The sequence below is a fragment of the Bufo gargarizans genome, chromosome 1 (genome assembly GCF_014858855.1).
Source record: "Bufo gargarizans isolate SCDJY-AF-19 chromosome 1, ASM1485885v1, whole genome shotgun sequence".
NCBI classification, from domain to species: Eukaryota; Metazoa; Chordata; class Amphibia; order Anura; family Bufonidae; genus Bufo; species Bufo gargarizans.
In genome coordinates, this window is record NC_058080.1 from 222636142 (window position 1) to 222651675 (window position 15534).

Consider the following 15534-nt stretch of genomic DNA (forward strand, 5'->3'; position numbering starts at 1 on the left):
GCCCTACTCCAAAAATAAGCCCTAGATAAATTTTATATTTATGGAAGTGTGGGTGATTCAGCAGCTCAGGAGCGCTCACTAATGGCTCCTGAGCTGCCAGGGCGGGCGGGCAGGACCTCGGCGCTGGAAATCTCCGCTCTCCCAGCTGATCGGAGACGGGCAGAAGTTACATCGCGGCTGGTGCTTCACTAAATGCAAAATTGTGACGGCAGCCGCGCTTCCATCTACCGTACGGGTACATTGCTGGGCGGCTTTTCAACCCTGTACTAATGCAAACCAGCACGTTCTAACAATGAGGCAGCAGGAGGATGTCCTTCTCCTCTCTGCTGCCTGGAGCTGGAGGTGCTGATTGGTGGTAAGCGCGTCCTGCTCCCTCCCCCGCCTCCACGAATCAGCACCCTGTCCTGTCTAGCGCCGGATCTCCCTGGCTTTTTTGTTCAAGCATAAATGTGCAATTGTTGTTCATGGAGCCAAAATAAGCCCTACCCCGATAATAAGCCCTAACCCTTTTTTCGGAGAAAAACATAATATAAGACCCTGTCTTATATATTTTAGATAGATATACTGTATATATACTGTATGTGTAAGTATGCCATGTTACCTGGATATTGAAGTGGTTCCCCTGCAAAAGAGTTTTATGTGCAAAACAATCATAAATGTGATTTTCAGTGTAACTATGCATTTTCTGTGTACCAGGCAGAGAAGCTTTAATAGGCTGTAATAATCAGCCACTATTTGGGGCTGTTTCCTCACTCCATTGAGAAGAAGAACTGTGCAGAATTTGTGGGTAATGAGTAGAGCAGATGCTTTGTGTCGTCATTGCTTAAAGTAAAACCGGCCTGGATTAGCTACCGGCCAGAGGAAGACAAGAGAAAGTCCATAGAAAGCCCAAAAGCATTCCAGTAGTAAAAGAAGGTGTGAGTAGAAGTCTGGTGGAGATAAGCTGATAAATTTTATAGACTCCATAGCAACATTGTCCAGAAGGAAAAGGCTTCTGGCCCTGAACAAACCTGAAAGGCAGAATCTGGATATAGCTACTATACTACATCCCGCTGTGGAAACCTGTAGTAGCTTTAACTGTGAGTACAGTAACCTGTACAAAAAGTGCAGAACATAATCTGATGTTGGGGTCCGCCCTGTGGTTGCATCTTACAAGAGAAAATGTTGCACCCCCATTTCTGGATGCTTGTGCTAGAGTCAGCTGGAGAAGTGCAGTGGCAGGAAAATTGCTTTATAGCAACATTTAGGCCTATTAACTATTACCTCTGTTGTGAAACCTATAAGAACATTGGAAATTGCATACTGCGTAAGAACTGTCAGTCCATGCACACTGAGAACTTCAACTAATATCCTTGAACTTGAATCTTTACTGCACAGCCCAGGGAAGAGTCAGAGCGAGTACTAACTACAACCACCATACTATCACTCCTATCCTCTCCTCTGTTCTCCTCCCCTGTGGCTTTCTATATATATACATATATATATATATATATATATATATATATATATATTTAGTACAGACCAAAAGTTTGGACACACCTTCTCATTCAGAGTTTTCTTTATTTTCATGACTATGAAAATTGTAGATTCACACTGAAGGCATCAAAACTATGAATTAACACATGTGGAATTATATACATAACAAAAAAGTGTGAAACAACTGAAAATATGTCATATTCTAGGTTCTTCAAAGTAGCCACCTTTTGCTTTGATTACTGCTTTGCACTCTTGGCATTCTCTTGATGAGCTTCAAGAGGTAGTCACCTGAAATGGTCTTCCAACAGTCTTGAAGGAGTTCCCAGAGATGCTTAGCACTTGTTGGCCCTTTTGCCTTCACTCTGCGGTCCAGCTCACCCCAAACCATCTCGATTGGGTTCAGGTCCGGTGACTGTGGAGGCCAGGTCATCTGGCGCAGCACCCCATCACTCTCCTTCATGGTCAAATAGCTCTTACACAGCCTGGAGGTGTGTTTGGGGTCATTGTCCTGTTGAAAAATATATGATGGTCCAACTAAACGCAAACCGGATGGAATAGCATGCCGCTGCAAGATGCTGTGGTAGCCATGCTGGTTCAGTATGCCTTCAATTTTGAATAAATCCCCAACAGTGTCACCAGAAAAGCACCCCCACACCATCACACCTCCTCCTCCATGCTTCATGGTGGGAACCAGGCATGTAGAGTCCATCCGTTCACTTTTTCTGCGTCGCACAAAGACACGGTGGTTGGAACCAAAGATCTCAAATTTGGACTCATCAGACCAAAGCACAGATTTCCACTGGTCTAATGTCCATTCCTTGTGTTCTTTAGCCCAAACAAGATGTGTCTGCTGCTAGAACTCTGTGGGGCCTTGACCTGGTCTCTAATCTGAGATGCTGTTAACCTGCGATTTCTGAGGCTGGTGACTCGGATGAACTTATCCTCCGCAGCAGAGGTGACTCTTGGTCTTCCTTTCCTGGGGCGGTCTGCATGTGAGCCAGTTTCTTTGTAGCGATTGATGGTTTTTGTGACTGCACTTGGGGACACTTTCAAAGTTTTCCCAATTTTTCTGACTGACTGACCTTCATTTCTTAAAGTAATGATGGCAACTCGTTTTTCTTTACTTAGCTGCTTTTTTCTTGCCATAATACAAATTCTAACAGTCTATTCAGTAGGACTATCAGCTGTGTATCCACCTGACTTCTCCACAACGCAACTGATGGTCCCAACCCCATTTATAAGGCAAGAAATCCCACTTATTAAACCTGACAGGGCACACCTGTGAAGTGAAAACCATTTCAGGTGACTACCTCTTGAAGCTCATCAAGAGAATGCCAAGAGTGTGCAAAGCAGTAATCAAAGCAAAAGGTGGCTACTTTGAAGAACCTAGAATATGACATATTTTCAGTTGTTTCACACTTTTTTGTTATGTATATAATTCCACATGTGTTAATTCATAGTTTTGATGCCTTCAGTGTGAATCTACATTTTTCATAGTCATGAAAATAAAGAAAACTCTTTGAATGAGAAGGTGTGTCCAAACGTTTGGTCTGTACTGTATATATCAGACTGCCACCATTCATACCAGAAGCCCAGCAGATCCCAATATAGTGCATGGTATCTAGGCACTGGTGGTGTCCAGTTATACCGTATACTGCAATTCTGGCAGAGGAAGAAGATACCATACGAACGCTTGTTAGCGATCATCTTAACAATAATCCACCCGTGTAATAGGGCCTTTAGGATGTACAAGGTATAATGGTAAAGGTCACTTTTTAAACACACTGCCACCATTTATACCAGAAGCCCAGCAGATCCCAATATAGTGCAGGGGATCTAGGCACTGGTGGTGTCCAGTTATACCGTATACTGCAGAGTAACAAGATACCAGAATGCCTTGCAGATGTGGACCTAACCTTAGTGGAATTATTAATTCAAAAAAGCTCTCTACTGCTGCCATCTACAAAAATCTATGCTTGTCTTAACATAATTACTCCAGCTGCACCACTCCAGCATACAATAAGATACAGCAGCCTGAAGGAGAATGGGAGATATCAGGAGGGAAGTGAAGGAACTGACTTTATGCTATAACCTATCTTTATTAAAAGGCAATAGTGTAAAACTTAAAGTTAATTGGTAAATTGATTGAGAGCCTCTGGGAGAGAAGTCAATGTATTTTCTGTAGAACACTGAGGAAAATACTGGTGCTATAGTAGTACTAATAACAATTTGCTGAAGTAAATACATATGCCTTGCATATAATATAATTTTACAAAGCACTGCAATTCAGAATATACACTAAAGCAGTGTTCCTCAACTCCAGTCCTCAGGGCCCATGTGTTGTTCATTATTTGAGAATACCACACAAAATGAATACCTGACAATAATTCTATCACTTGCTCAATACTAACGAAATCCTGATAAAATAACCGGCAGGTGAGCCCTAAGGATTGGAGTTGATGAACACTGCACTAAAATACAAAAACAGTTGCACATTTAAAAAAAAAAAAAAAAGCACAGTTGGTTGTTAAATTTGGTGCATCTTTAAATGTAACATTTTTGTCTAGAAATGCTACTCCCGAAAGCAATTAAGATCGCTAACCGCATCAACTTTCCCATCTTCGTTTCAAAATTGGAATGAGTAGGGTAAAAATGCAACAGAAAGGCTCAAAGGTTTTGCACATAAATTTGCAAAGCCCTATTTTTGCAACTTTTGAACCCAGAATTATGGATTCAGTTCTTGATAAATTCCTTCCCATATTTTTTTTTATGAATTTACACCAGACAACCAGGTATGAATACATTGATAAATCTCCCTCATACAGAACAAAATGTTCTGCTTCCCTTCACAAAGTACATTATGAAACTGGCTACCTGCAGGAATATTTATAGGTACCATTTAACTGAGTTAATTGGCTGTTTCATTTAATTGTTATGCCCCTATAATGTAGCAGAACAATGGAAACCTATAACATAGGTGTCAACAGAACCTAAGTAGATGGCCAGTGTTTAAATAGTGACCTTTACCATTATACCTTGTACATCGTAAAGGCCCTATTACGCGGGTCACGGGTGGATTATTGTTAACAAGCATTCGTATGTATGACTGTTAGCGATCATCTGGCAGTATAATACTGCTGCCGATTACCCTATGAACGAGCAAATTCATTCAATGGGTAATCGGGATCTTTTAACATGTTAATAAATGCTGGTTTTACGGTGGCAGATCACAGTGTAATAGGTGCTCGTCTACTGGCAAACAATGAGACAATATAGGAACGAGCGATGCATTAGCGATCGCTCGTACCTATATTGAGGAGGAGATAACTGCATGTAATACCAGCGGTCTCCTCCTCTAGCGAGCAGATGATTGCCAGGAAGGAACGCTTCCCATCTGCTCGCTGCCTATCTAATAGGTCCTTTAGCAGCTCATAGCTTCCAGAAATCTCTTAATTTTAATCATGAACACTCTGTGGAGGTCATTTATAAAACTGGTGTAAAGTAGAACTGGCTTAGTTGCCCATAGCAACCAATCAGATTCCACCTTTCATTTTAGACAGCTCTTTTGGAAAATGAAAAAAGGATTCTGATTAGTTGCTATGGCCAAATAAGCCAGTTCTACTTTACACCAGTTTGATAAATGACCCCATCAGCATCCTTTTTTCATAACCTGCCCCTTAAAAAGGGTCACCTAATATGATAAGGCTGTCAATCAAATTAATAGGCCATTCAAAAAACTGGGTTATTTGATGCTTACTGCTATAGCAGGTGGAACATAGTTGTGATCAAAGTCATAGAGCGTCAAGAAGTCCCTTTAGTTCCTGTTAGAAGGTTTATGTTCAATTCCCAACCGGATCTCCACAGTCCATAGGCTGCATATGCTGGATTTCTCCAGAATGAGAGATTCTCTTTGTACCCACTCTCTGCTCCTGCTGATATATTAGGACTCTGAGCTCCAAGAAGATGAACGCTATCAAAAAAGGTCTCATCAGAAGTGTCCAAGACCTGGCGCGCTTAATATTGATGGTTAATGCAAATTCAACTGCTATTTCAAACCATAGTACCATCTGGAAACAGGAACATCCTATATATGTACAACTCCCAAAGGTGGAACCATCATAGGTCCACTTTCCAAGGTAATCCCTTTAACATATGTTCTCTCTAATATATTAGTATAAGTGGTTTCTGGAAATCCTTTTTATGAGCAGGCCTTTGTTTACCTCCCTTCGGCCTATAATCTGTGATAAAACATTGGTTCTTCTGCCTTAATCATTATTAATCTATATACATACCAGCTGCAAAAATGGATTTCAGATGCGAATGAGATTACGGCTTGTATACATTTGCGGCACATAATGGTACAGATGCTAACACTATAAATATTGGGAGAAAATAGTGCATTCCTATGATGGATGAGCTGGTCCTGATAATATAACTACCATTTGTGTATAAGAAAAATGTCTGACGTATTTGTATCAGTTACGGCATCCAGACTTTCAGAGCTGAGTAAAGATGATCACCGTGCCAAAAAGCTTCTGTCTCACTGATATATTCATTGAGAGCAACTGGCCTTGGAATAATTTAGTACAAGTTTCAATGTGGTGAGTAGACATCTGAGCATAAATATATAGTTTGAAGATAAAAATGTCACTTTAAGTTAAGCCCTGTCTGATGAAATGGGGCCAGAGTTCAACTTTTTTTTGGTTATTTTGAAAAGCAACTCCAGGTGTCTTATAGATAGAGCCTAACCTGCATTGGTGTAAAATACTGGTGCAGATATACAGCAACCATGGGGTAAAAGAGAAAAGTGACAAAATGTTAAGTGTAAGATGCATGGTGAGTTCTGCCATTTGTGGATCTTCCACTCACAAATCCAGATGGAAAATCCACGGCAAACTTTTACTTGTAGATGAGCCCTTAGGGTCCATTAACACGTCCGTAGTGTATTGCGGATCCGCAATACACCCGGCCGGCACCCCCATAGAACTGCCTATTCTTGTCCGGACAAGAATAGGACAGGTTCTATTTTTTTCGGTAGCTGGAAAAAAATGAATGGGTCCGCACCTGCGGAACGGATGTGGACACATTCACGGACATTGCTTTCACGGACATTCTGGCACAGAGCAGGGGGAAGTATGAAGTAAAAAAAAATTACTTCACTAACTTTTTAAATGTCCAGCTGCTCCCGCCACTCAGATCCCTGGTAAACCTGCAATGGTCACATGCTTTTAAACATTTATGCAACTGCAGTAGCCAATTTCTACCCTCAGTAGTCATGTGTGTATGAATAGCAGAGACAGAGACACACATATATTAAAACGCAGCGATTTTTTTTTTTGTCTGGCCGAATCTTATCATATTTGCCAGGTAGCGTCTGGATCTCCGTCAGACCCCGTTATAGTCAATGGGGCCGGCAGGCATTCGGGTAACATCCAGCAAGGCCGGATCCAGAGAGCTCCAGCAAGCTGTTCTCTGCCGGGAAGGCCTGGCAGAGCTAAGGGCAGAGTGAAATAGGCCTTACAGGTACATAGCATATTTTGTAGAATATTTGGCGAATATTCGCGAATTTGAATATTCATTATATTCTACGATTTTTTTTACTCGAAAAATCAACATGGTAATGATCGTGTAATATGCAAATTTTCGTAATGCTAATTTTTATCGCAAATTTTTCAATTGCCGAGCAAAAACATGATTCCTCCCTGCTTCTTGCTTGTGGGCCAATGAGTCATAGCACTATATCGAATAAATTTGTTTTTTCAAATATTCGTAATATTCTAAAACAAAAATATATAGCAATACAGCGAATATTCAAAAAAAAACAAAGAAGATTATAGCACTATATTAGCTAAATTGCTCTATATTCGTTTTTTTAGAATATTCGCTATATTGCTATATATTCTTGTTTTAGAATATTACGATTATTCTTCTTTAACGCAGGGCAAAAGGGGCAGCTGCCCCGGGCCCAGTTGCTCCTGGGAGGCCCAAGGCAGCTGGTGGCGACTGGTGACGTGGGCGGCGGCGGCAGGGCACATGGAGATGAGAGCTTCCATTGTGGAAGCGCTCATCTCCATAGTCATCTGTATCGTCGTACTCAGGACAGCGATACAGATGGAAGTGCTGAGGCGGGGCAGGGGAGGGAGAGGCGTCTCCCTTCCCCGTTCCTTTAATAGGCTGCAGGCCTAGTGCCTGCAGCCTATCAGAGGCCGTTGCAGGCGGCGCGATGACGTCATCACGTACAGTGCGGGACACAAGTTGGAAGAGGCCTACATCGCATCGCTGCCAGCCTGATGGAGGTAAGTATAAGTATTTTTTTATATTTTTTATATGGTACTGCTACTTGCACATGATTGGGGGCATCTATGGGGGCACTTGTTACTGGCACATGATTGGGGGGCATCTATGGGGGCACCTGTTACTGGCACATGATTGGGAGGCATCTATGGGGGCACCTGTTACTGGCATATGATTGGGGGCATCTATAGGGGCACTTGCTACTGTCAAATGATTGGGGGGCATCTATGGGTGCACATGTTACTGGCACATGAATGGGGGCATCTATGGGGGCACTTGTTACTGGCACATGATTAGGGGGCATCTATAGGGGTACTTGTTACTGGCACATGATTAGGAGGCACTTGTTACTGGCACATTGGGGGGCATCTATGGGGGCACATCTTGCTGGCACATTTTTGGGGGGCACTGTGGGGGCATCTATGGGGGCACTTCTTACTGGCACATTATTGGTGGCACTTTTTACTGGTACATTATTGGGTGTCACTATGGGGGCATCTATGGGGGCACTTCTTACCGGCACATTATTGGGGGCACTATGGGGGCATCTACTGAGGCCACAAAGAAGGGGTATTTTATATGGGAAAGAGGGGAGAGGAACACTATGGGGGCTTTGACTGAGGCCACAAAGAAGGGGTATTTTATATGGGGGGCTCTTTATAGGGGTATTTTATACTGGGGCACATTATGGTGGGTACTATGGGGAAGAGGAGAGGTAGTACTATGGGCTCATCTATGGGGGGCACTAAGAAGGGGTATTTTATACTTGGACATTATGGGGGACACTAAGGGCATCTACTGGGGCATTATATAGGGGGTATTTTATACTGGCACATTATGGGGGCACTATGTGGACATTAGCTAAACTGGGGGCATTAAAAGTAATTTTTTTTGCAGTGGCACATTATAAGGAGAATTATTATTACTGGGGGGGCATTATGATGGGCTTTATTACTACTGTAGGTCTATGAGGAACATGATTACTAGTATGGGCACTATGGGAGCATTATTACTTCTGGGGCACAGTGGGGACAGGTTGGGGGCACTGTAGGAGCACTATTACTACCCTGTGTGCTCTAGCAGAGAATTATTCCTATTGGTGGGACTTTTGGGAGCACTATTACTGTGGGGGCACCTTGGCACAGTATGAGCTTACCACAATTATTTTTGGGGGACGTTATGTTTACACTATTAGTGTCAGGGGCACTATTTGCTGGGCGCAGTTATTTTAGGGCACTGTGTGCTAATAATTATTGAAGGGCAATATCTGCATGGTACTAGTATTAGGGGGTTTATCTGTTTCTGCAGTATAGTATTGGGGAGCACAGCGGCACAGTATTGGGGGTGGTAGGATGATTTGTCCAGAAGATGGGAGGATGATGGAAAAGTAGTAAACTAAGATTTTGTTTGTCAAACTGCAGACGAGAAATGACTGAAAAATGGTGGTCTGGTCTAAAGGTCTGAAAGGAGAAGATGAGGAAATAAAACATCTACATTAGGCCTCATGCACACGACAGTATTTTTTAGCGGTTTGCAAAAAGGGGTTCCTTTGTTCCGTGATCCATGTCCGTTTTTGTTTCCGTGTGTCTTCCTTTAATTTTGGAGGATCTCCAGACATGAAGGAAAGTAAAAAAAAATCTAAGTCAAGTTTGACATGCAAATGGTAGGAAAAAAACGGACGCGGACGCCCGGACGCGGGTGACAATCTTGTGTGCCTCCGTGCTTTTTCACGGACCCATTGACTTAAATGGGTCCGCGAACCGTTGTCCGTGAAAAAAATAGGACAGGTCCTATTTTTTTCACGGACTGGAAACACGGATCACGGACGCGGATGACAAATGTTGCATTAGCGGAGTTTTCCACGGACCCATTGAAAGTCAATGGGTCCGCAGAAAATCACGGAAAACGGAACAACGGACACGGGACACAACAACGGTCGTGTGCATAAGGCCTTAAAGGGACACTGACAGGCCCAAAAAGCATATTTAGGTATATATATGACAGTACAGGTCATATAAAGTGTATTAGAATCATCTAAGTATCCCCCCTGTCCACCATATAAATACAGTAAAAAGAAGTTTTATAACCTGCTTTCATCGTGTTCAATCTGCCCAAGGGGCGGTGTTTCATCAACTTGCACCCAGCCAGCCTCGCCACAACTGCCGTCTGAAGCGCCGCCCAGCTAATCAATATTCAGTTCGCTGGGCGGCTACTCTGAAGCGCTGCTGTGCCCGGCGCATGCGCATTAAGCAGAGGCTGCATCGGCCTCTGGGAATCAGACTGTCCGCAGGCGCGATGCAATCCCGGCCAGTGAGGGTGCCGGGCGCATGCGCTGAAGATGGCCGGGGCCGCTGGGCGGCGCTTCAAACGGCAGTTGTGGCGAGGCTGGCTGGGCGCAAGTGGAGAGGAAACACCGCCCCTTGGGCAGATTGAACACGATGAAAGCAGGTTATAAAACTTCTTTTTACTGTATTTATAAGGTGGACAGGGGGATACTTAGATGATTCTAATACACTTTATATGACCTGTACTGTCATATATATACCTAAATATGCTTTTTGGGCCTGTCAGTGTCCCTTTAAAGAGACATCACTGGATGTAATAGGTATGTGGCGCTGTATTACCCTGTATGTAGGGCTGGATGGAGGGGTTAGTAGTACAGTACTATCTGCACATTGTAAAAAAAAATATTTAAAAAATTGGCAAAATACTAATTATTTGTGTCAAAAGTTGTGCTTTTTTATTTTTACAATAATGATACAGACATTTTATTTGATACTTTTGTGCTGATTCTTTTTTTCCCTCTATATTAAGGGACACTATAGTCACCAGAACCACAACAGCTAAACGTAGTAGTTCTGGTGTCTATAGCATGTCTCTGCAAGCTTTTTAATGTACATTACTGCCAAGGAACACCTCTAGTGGCCACTAATCATTATTAAAGGGCTTCTGTCAGCCCACTAAACCGTTTTTTTTTTTTTTGTTTACTAATAATCCCTATACTGAGAGCTCTGCATATATAAATTAAATAATCATTTTGGTTCAGTAGAATTTGATAAAAAGCTATTTTTAAAATATGCAAATTACCTTGCTACCAGCAGGTAGGGCGGCTACTTGCTGGTAGCAGCCGCATCCTCCGATCCGAATGACGCCCCCTCCGCATTGTGATTGACAGGGCCAGGGAACGGAATCGTTCTCTGCTGGCCCTGCCTTTTTGCAATCAAAATCCGGCGCCTGCGCCGCGGCCATACCTATCTTCAATCTGCGCAGGCGCACTCGCTCGGCCACTCCATCCTCAATGCGCCTGCGCCGGGTGTAGATGTGCGTCATCGGCGCAGGCGCATTGAAGATGGAGCGGCCGCCCCTTAGTGCGCCTGCGCAGATTGAAGATAGGTACGGCCGCGGCGCAGGCGCCGGATTTTGAATGCAAACAGGCAGGGCCAGCAGAGAACGATTCCGTTCCCTGGCCCTGTCAATCACAATGCGGAGGGGGCGTCATTAGGATCAGAGAATGCGGCTGCTACCAGCAAGTAGCCGCCCTACTTGCTAGTAGCAAGTTAATTTGCATATTTTAAAAATAGCTTTTTATCAAATTCTACTGAACCAAAATGATTATTTAACGTATGTATGCAGAGCTCGCAGTATAGGGATTATTAGTAAACAAACAAAACAAAAAACGGTTTAGTGGGCTGACAGAAGCCCTTTAAAGTTTACTACTCTACGAGGTGTGTGGATTTTTTTTTTTCGTGTGTTGTGGTGGAGGGTGTGATTGAATGTTAGGGTGTGGGAAGGCGGGATCCAGAGGGGCCCAAGAAAATTCTTGCCCAGGGTCCAATCAATATTAAAGACGGCCCTGTGTAGATGCAGTTCTTTTATCATGCTAAGCGAGCTCTGACATGCCCCTGTTTCCTGTGAACCATCTTTTGAGTCTCTGTTTCCAGGGACAGATCTTGCCTGACAACGGGCAGTGGACTGCAAATTAGGTGTAAGTGAGACCCCTAGTGGCCATGACTTTACAGCTTTTTTTTTTTTTTTCAGGTAGAATCAGGCAGATTTTTTAAATAATTGATTTAGAAATTTTCTACTTAAATCATTTTCTATTAAATGACATTATGTGAAAGTACTGTGACTCTTTAAGCCACGGGGGTGTAAAACGCCAGTCTTTGATAAATAACCCTCATTGTGTCAGCAGAATTACAATCACTCCAAATGTAAATAGCCATTGCCCCAGAAGAAATGTACTTAGTGGAGCTGTCAAGTGTTCGAGGGTGAGCCCTCCAGCCTGAGGCTGGAAGAGTCTCTGCTTTACCACAGGTTAACATGAGAAAGAAGACTATGCAAACATAGGCAGAGGTTGAAGAAAACAAAGGAAATAAAAACGAAAGCTTAAAAGCTGGCAAACCAGAAGTAGATCATCATGGGTCATGACAATGAAAGTAAGAGCAAAGAAACTGAAGATGGCAGGATGAGAAAAGGTGTCAAAGATAAACAGATCAAAATAATGGAGCTATTACATAATCAGCGAGCACAAGAAAGACAGTGCTGCTGCAGCCAAGGTGGGAAAATGCTGAATGACTGAGTGGACTTCTTCTAGAAGCAACTGGTTGATGACATAGCTGTGGGTTAGAGACTACAGGTACGACACGACTTAAAGGGGTTGTCCCTTAAAAAATATTCTACATTTTTCAAACCAGCAGTAGGATCTGAATACTTTTGTAATTGCATGCAATTATTAATTTAGTATAGCCAGTTAGTAAAGGGCCCTTTACATGGACCAAGAATCGCATAGATCGTCACTAACGAGCGTTCATAGTAAATGCACAGTTGTAAATGCACCACACAATTACCCGATGTATGAGAGAAACGCTTGTTCATCGGTTAATTGGATAGTTTGTGTGAACAAAAAAAAAAATCCTTGTTTCCGGACAGAAGATTGTGCTGTGTAAACATGATCTGCTGCCAAGAAACAACTAGCTAGTATGGGGAAGAGCGTTAGCATTAGCGATCCTTTCTCCCCAGGGCCGGTGCAAGGATTTTTGCCAACACAAGCGAAGCTACATTTTGGTTCCCCCCCCCCCGACCACCTCGCAGCTCACCAGCTCACCTGGCCCTGGTCCCGTCTGCAGCAGCTGGCTTCTCCTCTGTGTGGTCCTGGTATCTTCTCTCTGCTTCAGATAATCGCTGGTTTGAGGACTGTATTTTTCGGCCTCTAAGGCCTCTTTCACGCGTTTTGCACTCGCGTGAGAAAAATCGCGCATGTTTGGTACCCAAACCCGAACTTCTTCACAGAAGTTCGGGCTTGGGATTGATGTTCTGAAGATTGTATTAATTTCCCTTATAACATGGTTATAAGGGAAAATAATAGCATTCTGACTACAGAATGCATAGTATAATAGTGCTGGAAGGGTTAAAAAACTAAATAAGTTAACTCCCCTTATCCTCTTGTTCGCGTAGTTCGTTCCCGGTCTGTTCTTTGCTAGCTGTGGGCTTGGGCTGAATGACCTGTGGTGACGTCAGATCACATGCTCCAATCACATGGTCCATCACCATGGTGATGGAGCATGTGATCTGACATCACCACAGGTCCTTTAGCCCAAGCCCACAGCTAGCAAAGAACAGACCGGGAACGAACTACGCGAACAAGAGGATAAGGTGAGTTAACTTTTTTATTTTTTTAACCCTTCCAGCACTATTATACTATGCATTCTGTAGTCAGAATGCTATTATTTTCCCTTTATAACCATGTTATAAGGGAAAATAATACAGTGAATAGACTGTCACCTAGAACCCATGCGTGAAAATCGCACCGCATACGCACTTGCTTGCGGATGCTTGCGATTTTCACGCAACCCCATTCACTTCTATGGGGCCTGCGTTGCGTGGATTATCGCACCGCAACGCACAAAGAGGAGCATGCTGCGATTTTCACTCAACGCATAAGTGATGCGTGAAAATCACCGCTCATGTGAACAGCCCCATAGAAATGAATGGGTCAGGATTCAGTGCGGGTGCAATGCGTTCAACTCACGCATCACACCCGCGCGGAATACTCGCTCGTGTGAAAGGGGCCTAAGACGCACCTAGGTTTTGGAGGAGGATAATAAGAAAAAAATAGCTTCCATTACACCTCAGTTCAGACCAGCAATCAGACCCCCAATGTTAATCAGACCTCAGATCAGACCCCCCAATGCCTCAGATCAGACCCCAATGTCAGACCTTAGCCCCTATCCATCAGCCCCCCATGTCAGCCATTAGCCCCCCATGTCAGCCATTAGCCCCCATGTCAGCCATCATGCCCCCATGTAAGCCATCATGACCCCATGTCAGCCATCAGCCCCCCATGTTACATTTCCCCCCTCCATGTCACATTTCTCCCCCTCCTTTTTACATAATCCCCTCTGTCACATCACCCCCATGTCACATTTCTCCTCATGTCACATTTCTCCCCCTCCATGTCACATTTCACCCCCTCAATGTCACATTTTTCCCCCTCCATGTCAAATCACCTATGTCACATCAGCCCTGATAGGGAGAGAGATGTGGCAGAAAGTGCATGCCTCTTGAGCTGCCAGCTTGAAATACATTTAGCAGAGCAATTGGAGCAATGAATGGAGGAAGCTCTCGACCCATGTGAGGTACAGGGCTGCTTCTTGCTTTGTAACATTGTCATGTCCTGTATTATTTTTGAATTTCATTCCTTACATTAATCATGGGATAATCACTTTAAGGGAGGAGGCTGAGTGCTTCCTCCAAAAGATCATCAATGATCAAGATGTGTCCTCGGCCAAGCGGCAAGAAGAGTGCAAGGTTGGAATGGTGGAATTGTTGAACTATGGAAAGGGCTACGGCCTAATCAACATGAATGGAAACAGGCAGGAAGTCTACTGGTCTACGGTAAAATGGATCCAGATGTCAATATGGCTGAAGAACCTGTTTCCAGCAGATCAAATGGAATGCACTCTCAAGGAGTGGGTTTTCAGAGCAAACTTGTGAAGTCACTGCAAATAGAACATAGCCATTAGGAGTCCTCCTTCCCCTATGCTTCAGACTCTAACATGTGCCCAATCAAGAACCAAATTGAAATAACATTTTGCAAATAACTCTTCCCAACTCCAGTCCATCCTACATAGTGGAAACACAGAAAACATACATGTACAAACATTTAAACCAATTCAACTTTATACAGACGGAGCGAAAAGCGGTATCAGGGCCATTTCTGCCATGAGGCAATATGAGCTTGCTTCAACGGGGCGGCAGTGCACAGCGGCCCACGGGAGCCTATGGCTCCCATCCCAGCCATTTATCCTCATAGGTCTGAAACCTATGAGGGAGTAGAATGGTGCAGGAGGTCGAGATGACATCATTGTGACCTCCTGCACCGGGTCACATTTTGAGCAATCACATGGTCATGAATGCCTGCGGTGATGTCATCACTGCACTACTGGGGCAGGTATACAGATGGAGACTACTGAGGGGAGAGCATTATATATACTCTTACTAGACGGGGACATTTTAGTACAGGGGGGGCTACAGAGGGAGAGAATTATACACATACCACCACTACAGGGGGCATTGAATTATGGTCACTACAGGGACACATTATTATCTAACCACTGCAGGAGGGCATTATACTATGGGAGGACTACAGGACGGAGTGCATTATATATACTTATATACTGCAACTATGGAGGGGGGCATTATTCTATGGGGGTACTATAGGGGGGAAGTGCATTACACTGCCAATATGAGGGGAGGCCTTAGACC